Consider the following 15,830-nt stretch of genomic DNA (forward strand, 5'->3'; position numbering starts at 1 on the left):
TCTTTCCCTGTTGGCAGCCCCGTGGCTACCTGGCGCCTCCAGCCTAGTGAGCTCACACCCTACCATCGCTCCGACCCTAAAAGTCTGCCAGAAACACCTGTCCTCGGGCTACTTGGGCCCACATCCCTCCCCTCTGTTTCCCGTCTTAGGTAATCCCTCCTTTCCGACTAGTGTTGAGGACCCGGTCTTCCGCACGTGGCTCCGAACGGGCAACTTTCGGGCTTCCTCCTTCATTACGGGTCAGACCTGGCTTTCCATTTCTGCGCTCAATGACCTGACTGATCCTTTACCTCTTGGATTCTGGAGAGCACTCCAGCTTCACCACTTTCTCCGGTCTCTCCCTAACCCCTCATGCTTTACACGGCCACTTACTCAGTTTGAGTCTCTTTGCTTGGGCTCCGACCCTCTACGCCACACTCTTTCTCTCATTTATGCCATGTTGGGCTCTCCACCAGAACAGCCACCACTCCCATACCTCACCGCTTGGGAGGAAGACCTCAATATTACCTTCACGGCGACACAGGTTGAGCGGGTTCTCACCTGTACGCACTCTTCATCCATCTCCTCTCGTCTCCAGGAGGCGGGTTATAAGCTTCTCTCCAGATGGTACCGGGTTCCTACCCGGCTGCATAGGATCTTCCCGGACGTATCTCCCCTGTGCTGGCGAAACTGTGGTGGAGAGGGCTCCCTATTACATATTTTCTGGAGCTGTCCTAGGGTGGTGCCTTTTTGGAAGGAAGTGTGGCGCATCATCTCCACCTTCACCGACCGTCGGCTCCCCTTTTCTCCATCGTTCTTTCTCCTGCATTTATCGGAGATCCCCCTCAAATCCTACCGTCGTTCTGTGCTCCGACACCTGGTCAATGCGGCCCGGGCCTGCGTTCCGGCTCTCTGGCGCCAAGTAAATCCCCCCACCACCTCTATGTGGGTACATAAAGTGGAAGAGATCAAACGAATGGAGGACCTTACGGCACAGTTGTATGGCCGCGACTCTCAGTTCTACAAAACATGGTATTATTGGGATCAATTCACTGAATCGGCTGAATTCCGGAGTCTCATGGCACAGTGAGGGACTGCCCCCTCCTCTCCCCTTCTTTCCCCCCTCCCCCCCTATTCTCCCCCTCTGACATGGGGGCCCGCCTGCTTTCCCCCCCGTTTTTTCCTCCTCCCCCTCTTCTCTTTTTTCTTCACTCTTTGCCCTCTCTACCCCCCCCCCCGGTTTCTTTTAGGAATCTTTTTGATTGAGCGCTAGCTCACTCCCTTATTTTTAAGTAAGTGCCGACACTACCACCCACTGGGAGCGGCGGACGCTCTGTGTTCTGTTGACATATGATTGTTCTTTGATTCATCTGTATTTGCATGTCCAATTTATGGGCCTGCGCCTCTTTGTAAAGGTGGTGCTGTTGCCCCTGCGTGTTTGTTTGTTTTATAAAATGGAAAAAGGAATAAAATTGAGAATTAAAAAAAAAAAAAAAAATAAAAGCAGCTATCCGAAGGTACAAGTGGTTTGGGGGGGATCAGATTATCAGTACAGAGTCACTAACTTTCTTAAAGCAGACATTTATTTCTTGTTGAACACACAATGGCAAGATTGGAATAATGAAATCACAGTAATAAAAAAGAATTGTCAAACACTTTACAGAGAGTGACCTCTACTGAGTCCATGTTTTTTTTTTGCTAGGGGTGAATTTGTCTTAAAATAGTTTGAGGAGTCTGTATGCGAGTACCTAATACAGCTGTATTTGGACTGGTATTGCAATATGTCATCTTTCAGGGCGAAATACATAGTTCATGACTAAATCTGTTATTAAACTGCAATGTAGATAAATAAATGGTAAATCCAAAATACTAAATCCTGACATATCTTTATAGGCAAGATTTACTAAACCCAATATGCCAGACACTGTATATAGCACACAGTACAAATACATGTGTTTTTGTATTTGTGTTTTTATTTTTATTTTTTTTCCCAACATATACCTTACACATAGTGTGCCAAACTTAGATGTGAAAATTATTGTCGTGCATCTTTGCCAGTCGGGAAGAGAAATGTATCTAGCATGGCTATTAACCCCTTCATGTCACAGCAAATTTTTATGTTTGCATTTAGTTTTTTCCTCATGTTTACAAGGTCATAGTCCTTCCATTTTTTTTCATCTGCAGACCAATATTTTTTGTGACTCCAATTGTACTTTGCAATGACAGACTTAAAAGGGTTATCCAGTACTACAAAAACATGGCCACTTTTTCCCCTCTCTTGTCTCCAGATTGGGTGGGGGTTCAAACTCAGTTCCATTGAAGTAAATGGAGCTTAATTGCAAACCACACCTGAACTGGAGACAAGAGAGGGGGGAAAGTGGCCATGTTTTTGTAGCCCTGGATAACCCCTTTAGTTATTCCATAAAACATGCTGCAACCCAAGAAACAATTATTGGAAAAGTCTTTATGCTGTTTGCCCTGTGGTAAAATTGACAATGTTATCTATATTCCTCATTAAAATTACAATGATAGGCAATTTATCTCATTTTATTTTACTGCTTTTTTAAAAAAAAATAATTAAAAAAAAAAAAAATTGTTTAAGATTATTCTATTCTGATCCTTATTTTATTGTTATGATCCTTATTGTTATTTTATGATCTACAGAGGTATTTGACATGTTTTGTGCCATGATCTGTACTACTTATTGGTATCTTGCTTGCATATATGCCTCTATTTGATAATTTTTTTATTTTAATTTTTCTGGTAGTGTTGTAATAAAAAAAATCAGCAATGTTACATTTAGGCGGAATTTTGCGCCTACGCCGTTTACCATGCAAGTATGGTAATAGTTCGGAAAAATCTGTAGTCTGTATTGTATTTAAAAAATAGGAAAAGGGAGGGATGTAAACCTTTGGATGTACCTTTGGCTAGCTGCCTTTAATCCAAGATCTGTCCTGGGGTCCGTTCGGCAGGTGACGCAGTTATTGTCCTGCCCTATTATTCCCATGCCCTAGGCCTGCACCGCCCCTCCGCCCCTCCTCCCAATCCTCCTCGTCATTAGGAATGCCCCTGGTCAGCATTTCTCCTATTCATCACCTGTCTGAACACTGCACAGGTGCCTTTAACGATCCAACACATGTGCACTGTTCACACAGGTGATGAATAGGAGAAATGCTTCCTGGGGCATACCATGGTGAAGAGGGCGGGAAGGAGGGACGGAGAGGCAGTGCAAGCCTAGGGCATAGACACTCTAGGCCACGGCAATTTGACACAGGGCTGCAAGTTTAAAAGTTGTTTTTTAGGACAATAACTGCACCACCTGTAACTTTTCCCATAAAGGCAGTGGGGGAAATTGATTTACAAGTACTAACTTGCCTCTCCCCGTGCCCATCCAATGACGTCACTACTCAAAGAAAATGCTTGTCCCAGCTGATGGACTGGCCGCTTAGCCAATCGGTGACTGGAGCGCGTCCCATCCCAATCACTGACTGGGTGAGCGGTTAGTCCATCAGCCAGGTTGTGATGTGTCAGTGTCCAAGATCCCGGAGCCTGGCGGGGGGGGTCCCGCAGCCAATCCCGCCGCTCACCATGGGCACAGTGAGAGGTAAGTTAGTACTTGTAATCAATTTCCCCCCTGCTCCTGCCGGCTGCAGGATTTCATAAATCACCGGACTTCTCCTTTAATGCAGATGATCACTATTCATTTTAGGGGTATTTTTCCAGTAGGCCATAGGCCAGGTTTCTTAGTACAGAATTTGATCTCAGCCATTTAACACCCTTTGAGCCAATTATCTTTTTAATAGTCCTTCCCTTGAAATTTAACTACATTTAATACAGATCAAGACAGTAACTGTAGTTCATAGTATAAAGCATACCCACAGAGACCATTGCAAGGAACATAAGCTACTGTAACACACTACAATTGCTGAGAGGCAGTGGGTAATTTTAACAATTCATGACATGTAAGAGCCTCCTATATTGGCCCTTCTGGTCATGCTGAGCTACTGGCAGAGGTTACCAGTGATGTTGAACCATGTCTTAGATTTTAATTCACTACATATTGGGAGTCGCTTTGATCTATTTGACCTTTATGATATCTGTTCATAACCTACTTATGCTGTAAAATTATCAGAGACTTCTCTGTTACTATGGTACTACTGTATGTAAGCCATGAAACAAAATAAAAATTACAAAAATAACTTTTTTAAAATCTAAAAATCTGTTAATTTATTATAATATGCAGGCAAAATATTTTTGTTAAATAAAGGTCACATTGTTCTGATCAATCCCTTTCAGACTTTTTTTGTTTGTTTCCCACAAAGCTTCTTATCCACATTGTGCCCCCATCAGAGAAGAACCTAAAGCAAATCTGTCCCCCCTGGCTGCCTACCGAGCTGGCAGCACCGCTGGATAGATATCAACAGAAGCATTCAGAACATATCTTTTGTTGCCTGTGTCTGTTTTTAATTTTATTTTTTTTAAAAAAGTTTTATACGGGCCATGAAAAGTGTCAAGGGGGTGGAGCCTATAGTTCTTGGTGCCCTATGAACACTATGCCTCACTATTCTGTATAAACAGAATGGGGAAGATTTATAAAACTGGTGTAAAGTAGAATTGTCTTAGTCGCCCCTAGCAACCAATCAGATTCCACCTTTCATTCCTCAAAGATACTTTGAAAAATGAAAGGTGGAATCTGATTAGTTGCTAGGGGCAACTAAGACAATTCTGCTTTACACCTGTTTGATAAATCTCCCAGTATATATCACTGATTATTTAGAGGGGAAGCCTAGGCACCACTCCCTGGACACTATTCACAACTCAAATAAAGGGGTCTTTTTAGGAAAATAAAAACGGACACAGGCAATAAAGATTTCTGCTGAATGTTTTTACTAATTGGTGGTAATGCCAGCTAGGTGGGCAGTCAGAGGGTGACAGATTTGCTTTGAAAGGAGTGTGTCCTCAAAGAAAAGTAATTTTTGAGTTTACAGTTCCCTATATTGTGATCATTCATCATGTTGTTAAAGGGGTAAACAGCCAAACGGGTAAATTGCCAAAATTAAAGGGAAACTCCGACGCAGTTTTTTCAACCGGACACAGTGCTCTCTGCTGACATCTCTGCCCGAGACAGGAACTCTGTTTTCTATGAATCCCCATATAAAAAACCTCCCCTGCTCTGGACAGTTCCTGTCTTGGCCAGAGATGGCAGCAGAGAGCACTGTGTCAAACTGGAAATAAAACCTTTCCCTTATGACCTATAGTAGCAAATAAGTATGGGAAGACTTGAGATTTTTTAATAGAAGTAAATTACAAATCTAAATAACTTTCTGACACCAGTTGATTTGAAAGAAAAAGATTTTTGCTGGACAACTCCTTTATCAATATTAGACTATATCAGAAAGGATTTATCACCAGATTTGTGTAACTGCAGCTTATAAACATCATTGTAGGTTTCTATGCGAGGCCTTGTTTGCGGCGTCATCATAAATCCTCCGGCCATAGTATTCCTTGGTTCCTGAGTCTAATGTCTGCAGAACCATCATGTTTGCAGCAGCACATCCCATGAATTCTTGATGTGATGCAGCCATTAATTGTGATGGTATTCATATGTAAGACCAACTACAGTAAGCACACTCCAGTAATGAATCAGTGTTTGTAAGGAATCCAAAGTAACTAATGTTGTCTGTTCTTACTTAACCCGTACTCGGGAGCTTCCTTCTCCGCAGTAACATGTGTGCAGATAACTGTATAGAGTAGCATGTTTAATTCATTGGTGAGTAGATATTGATCCTTGCACACAAATCATACTAAACCTACATAACTCAAACCACTGACTGTCAAAACATAGATCGTAAAGCTGTAGCAGTAGGATATATGCAGGCTCAGACTTACCCACTGGGGTTTCATGGTGGGTCCCTGGGCCTAAAAGGGGGTCAGTCTCAAACCTCTCCAAACCACCACTACAGCTACATGGTACAAGTATACAGCAGCACTACATACAGTGTGGTGTCAGGTCCTTGGTACTTCTAAATCCATGGCGTATTCCACAAAAACATAACTTTTCATATGTTGCTGCCCATGGTGAGACTAACAATTCATTCCATACTTGTTATTATCTATTCAGTCTCCTTCCACCAGTTCTGAGCTGCTGCTTTCTGCTGAAGATACAAAAAAACTGTGTGTGAGCTTTTCTCTCTCTCCCCCCCCCCCTTCCCTCCTCCCTTCTGAGACTGCTGATGTTATCAAGTCCCTATCTGCAACTTTGTAATGCTGCAAGGATTAATCGCAGTGAGTTCATCAGCAACTTGACCTCAGATTAACCCTCCGAGCATTACAAAGAAGCTACAAAATTCACACATACCGTATCCACAGCGTACTTCACACTGCGAGTTTACAGCGATATCCGCTGCAGATACCTTCCCTGTCAGTTTCAATGTGATTACTATTTGCAGCGCAATTGTCATCTCGCTGTGAGTATGAAAATACCAGCCCCCTTAACCCCCCGCCGCCCGGAGCATACTTTACCTGATCCATGCATCTGAGGCTCCCGGGGGTTTTGTACAGCCAATCAGTGACTGCGGCGGGGCTGTGCACTGAATGGCTGGGCGGGACCTACAGGGATCGGGAGCCTCGGATGCAGCTGGAGTGTGGGACAGGTAAAGTATGCTCCAGGCGGAGGGGGGTTAAGGGGGCTGGCATTTACATACTCACAGCGGGATGACAATTGCACTGTGAGTATGTAATCACATTGAAACTGACAGGGAAGGTATCCACTGTAGATACGGTACGTGTGAATCTAGCCTCACACAGGTCTCTGAAGGGAAGGGGGAAGAGGGGGAGACAGAGAGAAAAGCTCACACACAGATTTTTGTGTCTTCAGCAGAAAGCAGCAGCTCAAAACTGGGGGAATTAAACTGAATAGATAATAACAAGTATGGAAAGAATTATTAATCTCACCATGGGCAGCAACATATGAAAAGTTGTGTTAGAGCAGAATACCCCTTTAATCCTTTATGGGACCATTACTTATCAGTGGGTGGTATGTCCTCTGAAACTCTGTTTTCTTGATAGTTAAGGGTCCAAGAGATGGTACTCGCACCTATCAGACATATGCCATAAATAACTAAGATTCTGTGGCCTGGTTCACAGGATAGTTGCAACAAAAGTTGGACTGTTGTCTGCTTAGGGGGCAGGATCAGCTTAGAGAATAGTTACTGTGCAATAATACCCACAAAAATTATCCCACCAAACACCTGCCATCTTACTTCGATAGAGATTAACCAGTGTTGCTCAAATTCTCACTTTTTAGTAAAATTCACTGTCACCCGCGATGACTTTCTGAGCGCTATAAAGAGAATTCGGCCTCTTTCTATAAACTAAATAAGATAAGGCGCACCACCTACTTCTACGTAAATTATTTATAGTACACTTCAAGAAATAATATAAATTTACCTCAGGGGATTAACAAATACTAGCCGAAGAAATGTTTGAAGAATGTTGGTCTCAAAAATTCAACTGTATCCCTTAAAGCACTTCTAGAAATGCGCCCAGGGCTACGCCATGAAACACTGTGTTGCTGTAAAGAAAAAACACTTCTTCAGGTTTTACAGCTGTTTCTCCACAAATGTGACCTCAATTAAAAGGGTTTTAGAAAATGCATCCTCCCCCCCATTACAGAGTCCATTAGAGTTTCTAAGGGGTGGGGGGAATTCTCCATTCAGGATCCTCATAGAAGCATACTCAGGTTTTTTCTTTTTTTATGTGGGTCTGTTCTGAATTGCCGCCTGCTCCATGTTTAAAGGAGAAGTCCTGTGAAACTAAAAAACAAATGACAGGCAGACGGGGGGGATGTGGGAACATAATAAAGAAAGTATACTTACCCACCCCAGTGCCCCCACAGTCTTGTTCATGGCTGTCGTGTTTCATACTCTGCTCCTTCAGACCAGAAAAAAGAAACATGCATATAACCAGGTTGCACATCAAACAGGTATCTTTAATCCAACAGTCCTTGTAACTAAAAATACAATGTCAAACATAAAAAAAACAAGTTTAATATACTGTATACGTTTAATATATACATGCCTACATTAAAAACAATTAAAAAGCAAAAAGCTTCCCTGCTATGAATAAAGCAACAGGCACCCCATGTAAACTAACCCCGGCCACACTGTATGAAAAGACACTCCTACTGTATGTCTATATCGATATTCTATATCTGTGACACAAAATACCCGGCTCCTCCAACTGCAATGTCACAGCCTGGCTGATCGATTGTCCACTCAGCCAGTGAGTGACTACAGCGGTGTCCCGCCCCAGTCACTGATTGGCTGAACGGGCACTCCATTAGCCAGGTACAGATGTTGCAGCTGGAGGAGCTGCAGGAAGCTAACAGCTGTCAGATATGGTTAAGGCACAGGGATGGGTAAGTATACTTTATTATATTCCCGCACCCTCCTACTGTAATTTTTTTGTTGTTGTTGTTGTTTCACAGGACTTCTCAATTAATAGACATACAGGGCTTGGCTGCTAGCACCAACCCCTGTTTAAATCCTGCACACGTGCCATTATTGCAAGAGTTAGTAAGGCTGATCCCAAAAATGGCAGACTCACTGATCATGTGCCACAATATGCAATAATGGAGGACAGGCTGGATTGTAACAGGGCTTGGCACAGGCAGCCAAGCCCTGTTTGTGTATTAAACAGGGAGTGGATAAGTGCAGAGAGGCACCGTGAATCCCCTGGGAATTCTTGACATTTGAATGCTGCACTAAATTGTGATTTATTTATTTTTTTACTAAAGTCACAGATATGTAAAGTAAAAGCAACATGTCAAATGTATATTTTCATGACTTTAAAGTTTCTTTACCATGTTTCCCATTGTTCATCATGTTTCTTATGTTAAAACCAATAAAAAAAAAATAGATGCAGATTACATAAGCATCCTAAAATAAATCCATATACTGTAATTACATCCTCCAGCAGAAGTATTACGGGACAATATTTGCTCACTTTAAAGGTCAAATGCATCGCCCATACATATATTATATCTCAATGTAATAAGGAAATGTCATCTATATCCATTATATACATCCCACAGAGCTCAAACGCCATCTCTTTGGAGCAATCCTAATACTGTTTGTGAACAATTTACTATGTACCATATAAATGATGATGGGGAAAAATGTATCCAGATGTTTGTTTGTTTATTGCTTGATAAATAATGGGTGTATGGTTTTACTATTCAATGTTTTCAGACACAAAAAAAAAACATTTTTTTTATTTTTTTGTTTGTTTGCTTTTTAAATATATGTATGTCTCCGCTGGCTAAGCGCGTACTCTCTAGGTTTGGAGAGAACAGCTTAATAAATACAGAAAAAGACAGACTGGACATTAGCATTGCATTGTTAGAACCACACACTATAGGCCCATGTTCACAACGTAATTTCTATGTAAAGAATGGACGCTAATTACAATGGAATCAGCATCCGTTTTTTACTGCAGGGGCGGCATTGCACTGAAATCAATGCAATGCCGCCAGCTGCGTTGACACATCGTTATGTTAACGCCCGTTCTTTAAATAATGTACCTGCCTATTATTTCCAGACGCTTTCCACCAATCAACATCCAGAAATAATAGCTGTTTACACAATGTAAAGTCGTCTGGCAGCCAAACAACGTCTGTAGATAATAGTTGTTAACACAATGTAAAGTCGTCCGGCAGCCGCACATTACATTGAAGTGAATGGCTAACTGATTTGTGGGCACACCCGATGGTGTCCGCAAGTCAATGTTAAAAGAAGAACATTCCTGCAGCCAATACAGATGTATTGGCAGCAGGAACATGCAAAATGCAGCCCGGCTATGCAACGGACGCTGTTAAACATAGTATGAACATAGCCTTAGGCTGCATTCTTTCTGCGTCAGACTCTCTATTTAGAGCAGGATTGTCAAACATGTGACCCTACAGCTGTTGCAGAACTACAATGCCCATCGTGCCTGGACAGTCGAAGCTTGACACATGTGGATTAGAATCTCCATTAAATTAATGGGACAAAGAAAAGCTAAATGTAAAATGACCGACACGGATTGAAAACCCACCAGATTCCATTAAAGTTAATTGGGCTGTCGGGCTGCATTCGTGTCCATTGGTGCAGAGGTCCCTTCTGTTCGATTTGTCAGCGCCAAACAGTAACACCAAAAAGAGCCTTTGACACAGTGTGAACCTAGCCTTACACTATGTTGTTGTGAATCGATAGCAAACTACATCACTAATCCTTTAGATGGCTGGTCCGTCTGCAATTGGATGGTAACTGGGATAAAAATCAAGATCAATAAGTCAGTGTTAAATTCTGACAGTACTTCCTGTAACATAATATTTAGTCTTGCAGTGAATCCCTGGAAGTACCTGTGCTCTGTACTGTGTTTTTTCAGCTGATAGTGAGCAACAGCTCCACCTGTGGGTCAAATATGGAGAATCGGACAAATCTCTGCATCATTTAAATATTTGAAATGACAAATATAGTGAATTATCATCAATATATCTTATCCTTCCTATTTTATTGTAAGGTGTTTATCATCTTGTGACCATGCATCACTTCATGACTTACTATCAGATACATAGCCCAGCATTAGGATCCAGAGAATCCAAAGAAGCAGACCTTTCTCCTCCGCTCATAACATTCATGTTATGTGATGTGATTAAAGGAAAAGTCCCATGAACTAATAAAGTGACAGGAAGGTAACTGGGGTGAGGAGACATAATAAAGTATACTTACCGTAGAGGTGCTCCCGTGTATCACTGACAGCCGACAGCCTCCTGCAGCTCCACCAGCCACAATGTCATGATCTATTGCCTGCTCAGCCGATCAGTGGCTGGGGCGGGGCACTGACCTAGTCACTGACTGGCTGAGCAGTCAATCAATCAGCTGGGCAGTAACATTGCAGCTGAGGCGGCCAGGTACTTGACGTACCCAAATGGTGGCCAAAAATGAGTGACATAGGCATGGGCACAAGTAAGTATACTTTATTATGTTTAAATGATGGAGTTAAATGGTAGAATTGTTTTATCTATGTATAGGGAGTATGAGGGGGACCTTTATATTGCTGTATCTTAATGAAAAACACTTGTGTGGATTTCCAGTACCAAGTCCACATATAAACCGTAATCTGGATGTTACTGGAACAACCTGGAACCAGCATAAGTTATATATAAATGTGGTTTCATGACTTTATAGGCCTATTATTAGGAGCAATATTAGACTGGAAAGTTTTCCTCCCAGCATGCCCACCAATAGGGTGCGTTCACACTACGGACTTCTTGCCCCCATGCACTCCCACTTGACTTTCCGCCCGTCCCATGGACTCCATTCTATGCTCAGGTAGATTCTGCTGTCTGCCCAAAGAACTGACATGGCGGAATCTGCCTGAGCAAAGAATGGAGTCTATAGGACGGAGAGTCAAGCGAGTGGTGAAGTCTGCGGGAAGTTCGGCAGTGTGAACGCACCCTCAAACTGGTGGAAGAGGCTGCAGAAGACAGTGAGAGCTGTGGCCTCTTCATTGCTTACCAGGCACTGCTCAATACATTTGTACCTTGGTTTGCAGCTTGTCTCATTCAAAAACTGGAATGAGCTGCACTGACTGGGTAATGACTATATGGCGGCTAGGCCTCTATTTATAGCCTGTAAATGCATCGCCTCCAATTTCCACCACAGTTTAGGATTAGATATCTTCAATAAACTGAACTGTAAAACTTAGACACACATAAGTCACCATCCTTTACATTTTGAGCTTTTGTGTAGCAGGTGGCTGGACAATACACACTATTGCGTGCAATCCATTTCTCTATTATAAAAAAAAAAAAAAAAAAAGCGTACACAAAAACATGGTTGACCTCGTTTTTGTGTAGGTTGAAAGTAACCGTTTTAAGACAGATAAGTTAATCAGACTGCCAAAATGCAATGTGAACCCGGCCTTAGATGGATTCAATCTTTCCTGAAGTATTTATAATGATCTCTAAGGGCTCTATTACACGTGACGATTATAATACGAAAAATCGTTATATCATTCGAATTTAATCGTTCTGTGTAATTGCAGGCAACAATCGAAAAATCGTTCGTATGTCGTTGATCGTTGATTTAGATCTGAACCTAAAATTATCGTTAATTGTTCGCTAATCGTTCCCTGTAATTCAAAGTTCCGCATTTGTTCACTAATCGTTCAGTGTAATAGCACATTGTTCATTGTAACAATCATAGTAACGATCGCGATAACGACCATCGTTTTGTGTAATATGGTGAACGATTTCAGGTTAATGATAAACAATCTCGTTTGTGATAGTTTATCGTTAATCGTTAAAAATCGCTCCATATAATAGGCCCCTAAGGGTCCATTTACACACAAAAATTATCTGACAGATTATCTGCCAAAGATTTGAAGCCAAAGCCAGGAATGGATTTGAAAAGAGGAGAAATCTCAAGCTTTCCTTTATGACCTGTTCTCTGTTTATAGTCTGTTTCGGACTTTGGTTTCAGATCTTTGGCAGATAATCTGTCAGATAATCTTTCTGTGTAAATGGACCCTTGCTTCATTTAGCGTATGTTCACATGTACTTAATCTGCTCCATATTTCATGTCATGCTGCCTTTCTGCTACAGCTTCCACTGAGCTCCAATATAAGCTCCGCCTACAGGGGCAGGGCTAGAATCAATGTGAATTTTGTAGCCACACCTGCCCCGCCCCCCACCTGATGACTTTACCTGTGATCAGGTTCAGTGGAAGGAACAGGAAACAGATACTAAGCGTGACATCACAGGAAGTAAAAACAACACAGGCGGAGTGGTCATGTGACTGATCCTGAGAACACAAGAGGAGCTAGAAATAAATAATGAAAGCTTTTATAGAACATACAACACAAACAAAGGATAAAGCAGTACTAGTATATTGAAAAGTTCCGAACAACCCCTTTAAGGACAGGGACAAAAAGTTAGGAAGGTGGGGTGTTTGTACTCTCATTCACTGCTCATTATCAGGAAATCTTGACTCTCTTACATCAGTCGAGCCCTGTGTAACCTATGGAGAGGGGAGGGGGGAGGAGGGAGATAAGTCACCAGCAGAGAACAAAGGATTACACAGTGGGAGCTGTGTGATAGCTGCGATTCAGAGGTCAGAAAGGTCAGTGCTGACTTCAGAGGAGATAGCCCGGTGATGTAGCTGTAAATTAACTCTTTGTTGTCCTGTTTTGGTGCCTCATCTCCCTCCACCCCTCCTCTCTCCATAGAGAACCATGAACACAGGGGAGAGAGCTTCAAACTGCTTTTTCATGACAAAAATGCATTTTTCCGCTAATAAACCTAATTACAAAGTTTTTATAAAATCGCCTGTACTATTGATTTCTGCAACAAAAAAACTAAAAAATTAAACAACAGTGGCACTTTCTGTGCATTAAATACCATATGTTGTGATACATAGAGCTGTATATTTTATTTCACTTCATTAATTCCCTTCCTGCATCCCGTCTTTGAGCTGTAGGATATAATCCTGGGATCTGTTGACCTGAATGCGCTTGTACTTTTACCTTTTTTCGAAAATGAATTCTTACGGCTTCTACTTCCCGGCTCCCACAAGACTTTCTAGTCAGAGAGGAAGAAACCTGCTGGGCCTTGCTTTGATTGAACCCTTATTGTACCGTCCTTGGCAGCCAAATAGAAGAGATATTCTTAGTAACAAACAATACATAGAAACAAGAGAGCAGGACAGAGATTTCATACATTAGAAGTCAGGCACTTATATAACATAGTAATACATTTAGACTTTAGACCATATTTTTCTGTATAATGACTCCTTTCTCACTCTCTATTTTCAGTAACAGTCCTGAATAATATTGTTATGCTTTCTTCCAGAAACAGCGCCACCCTTGTCCCCCGTCGATGTGCGGTATTGCAGCTTGGTTCCATTGTGGTGAATTAAGTTGAGATGTACTATCACAAACAACCTGAAGACAAGGGTGGCGCTGTTTTTGGGAGAAAGCAATGTTTTTTTCTAATTCTGGATAACCCCCTTTAATACAGCTACCTTTGCACTACCTTTCATCATTGACTGATTTTGTTCAGGTTTAATAGGTATAAAAAAACAACAAAAAGTAGGAAATGCTTTAGCACTGGTCGGGTATAACAACTGTTTGGTGTTTTTTTTGTAAATTGTTAATGATATACAGTAGAAGAAGATAAACTGAGAATTTTCATAAAAATAATTTAAAAAGTACCCAATACCCACCCAATGAAACAGAGAAGAGAAATAATGAAAACTTTCCACAGTATTCTAACATATTCTGGGCTCCACCTCGCATGTGTATGTCAAAAATCCTAAATATAGTAACAACTAAGGGATCTTACTGTATTTTATATGGTTTTGGGGAGGTAATGTTTCTCCAGCACTGCCTGGGAAAAATAGGATGCAAAGTAGCTGTGCTCCAGTAGGTGGCGCCAGAGAGCAAACGCGTTCCCTTCTAGAGAGATGCTTTGCATACATATGTGATGTTGTTATTTTTAGTAATAGTAATGTGTGGTCTTTTGAAAATTAAACATATGGTTTGGATTAGTCAGTTGTTAGCAATACAGGAAAGGGTATATATTAATAGTTATATGGGTATTAGGTATAAAAATAGATAAACTACTATATTTTTCCTTTATGGATTGCTTTAATATCCACTCATGTTGTGGAATTAGTCACAGAACAGCTTTCGTTATAGGCAATGTTTCTTTGAATGCTCTTGAAATAAGAGACCTATTCTTCAGAAACTCTGTGTGGTGCCATATAGTGCTCGGTGCAGCACCGTATTAGAGCATCATTCTTCCCCAGAAGTCACACACGGGTACAATAGGGCTCAATGCTTTAGGTGCCTTAGGCTACTGGCCACTGTATGGTGCTGTAAAACGCTTTTATACAATATATGAGCCTTAAAAGTGAGCAAAGGCATTTAGTGTGTTGCGGTTTGATTTTTGACCAGATATTTTTAAAGGGGTACTCCAGTAAAAAAAAAAAATATTTCAGTTCAACTGTTGTAAGAAAGTGCTGGAGATCTGTAATTTACTTCTATTAAAACATGTCCAGTTTTCCAGTACTTATCAGCTGCTTTTTGTCCTGCAGGAAGTGGTGTATTCATTCCAGTCTGACACAGTGCTCTCTGCTGCCACCTCTGTCCATGTCAGGAACTGTTCAGAGCAGCAGGACATCCCTCTTAGAAAACCTCCAGACTGGTAAGACTACATCACTTCCTGCGGGACATGCAGCTGATAAGTACTGGAAAACTGGAGATTTTTAATACAAGTAATATACAGATTTCTTTCACTTTCTGACACCAGTTAATTTGAAAGATTTTTTTTTTTTTTTTTGCTGGTGTACCCCTTTAAAGGGGTTGTCCAGTGAAAATTATTTTCTTTAAAATCAACTGGTGTGAGAAAGTTAAATAGATTTGTAATTTACTTAAAAAAATCTTCCCGTACTTTTAAGCTGCTGTATGTCCTGCAAGAAGTGTTGTTTTATTTACATTCAGACACTCTGCTGACATCTCTGGCTGAGACAGGAACTGTCCTGAGGTTTTCAATGGGGATTTGCTGCTGCTCTGAACAGTTCCTGACATGGACAGAGGTGGCAGGAGAGAGCACTGTGTCAGGCTGGAAAGAATACACCACTTTCTGCAGGACATACAACAGCTGATAAGAGCAAGAAGACTGGAGATTTTTTAATGGAGGTAAATTACAAATCTATATAACTTTCTGACACCAGTAGACAACCCCTTTAATTAAAGTAATAATTTTATAATTTTTTTTACATTTTAGTTCTTCGTCCATAACCATA

The 15,830-nt window shown here is 41.4% G+C and overlaps 1 protein-coding gene across 9 annotated transcripts in view; it reads left to right on the forward strand.

Annotated features, from left to right (window-relative positions):
• The window catches only part of RGS6 (regulator of G protein signaling 6), a 290,618-nt gene that overhangs the window by 226,443 nt on the left and 48,345 nt on the right, over positions 1–15,830 (forward strand). The gene's annotated exons all lie outside the window — the stretch shown is intronic.

The sequence above is a fragment of the Dendropsophus ebraccatus genome, chromosome 13 (assembly GCF_027789765.1).
Source record: "Dendropsophus ebraccatus isolate aDenEbr1 chromosome 13, aDenEbr1.pat, whole genome shotgun sequence".
In the NCBI taxonomy this organism is placed as follows: domain Eukaryota; kingdom Metazoa; phylum Chordata; class Amphibia; order Anura; family Hylidae; genus Dendropsophus; species Dendropsophus ebraccatus.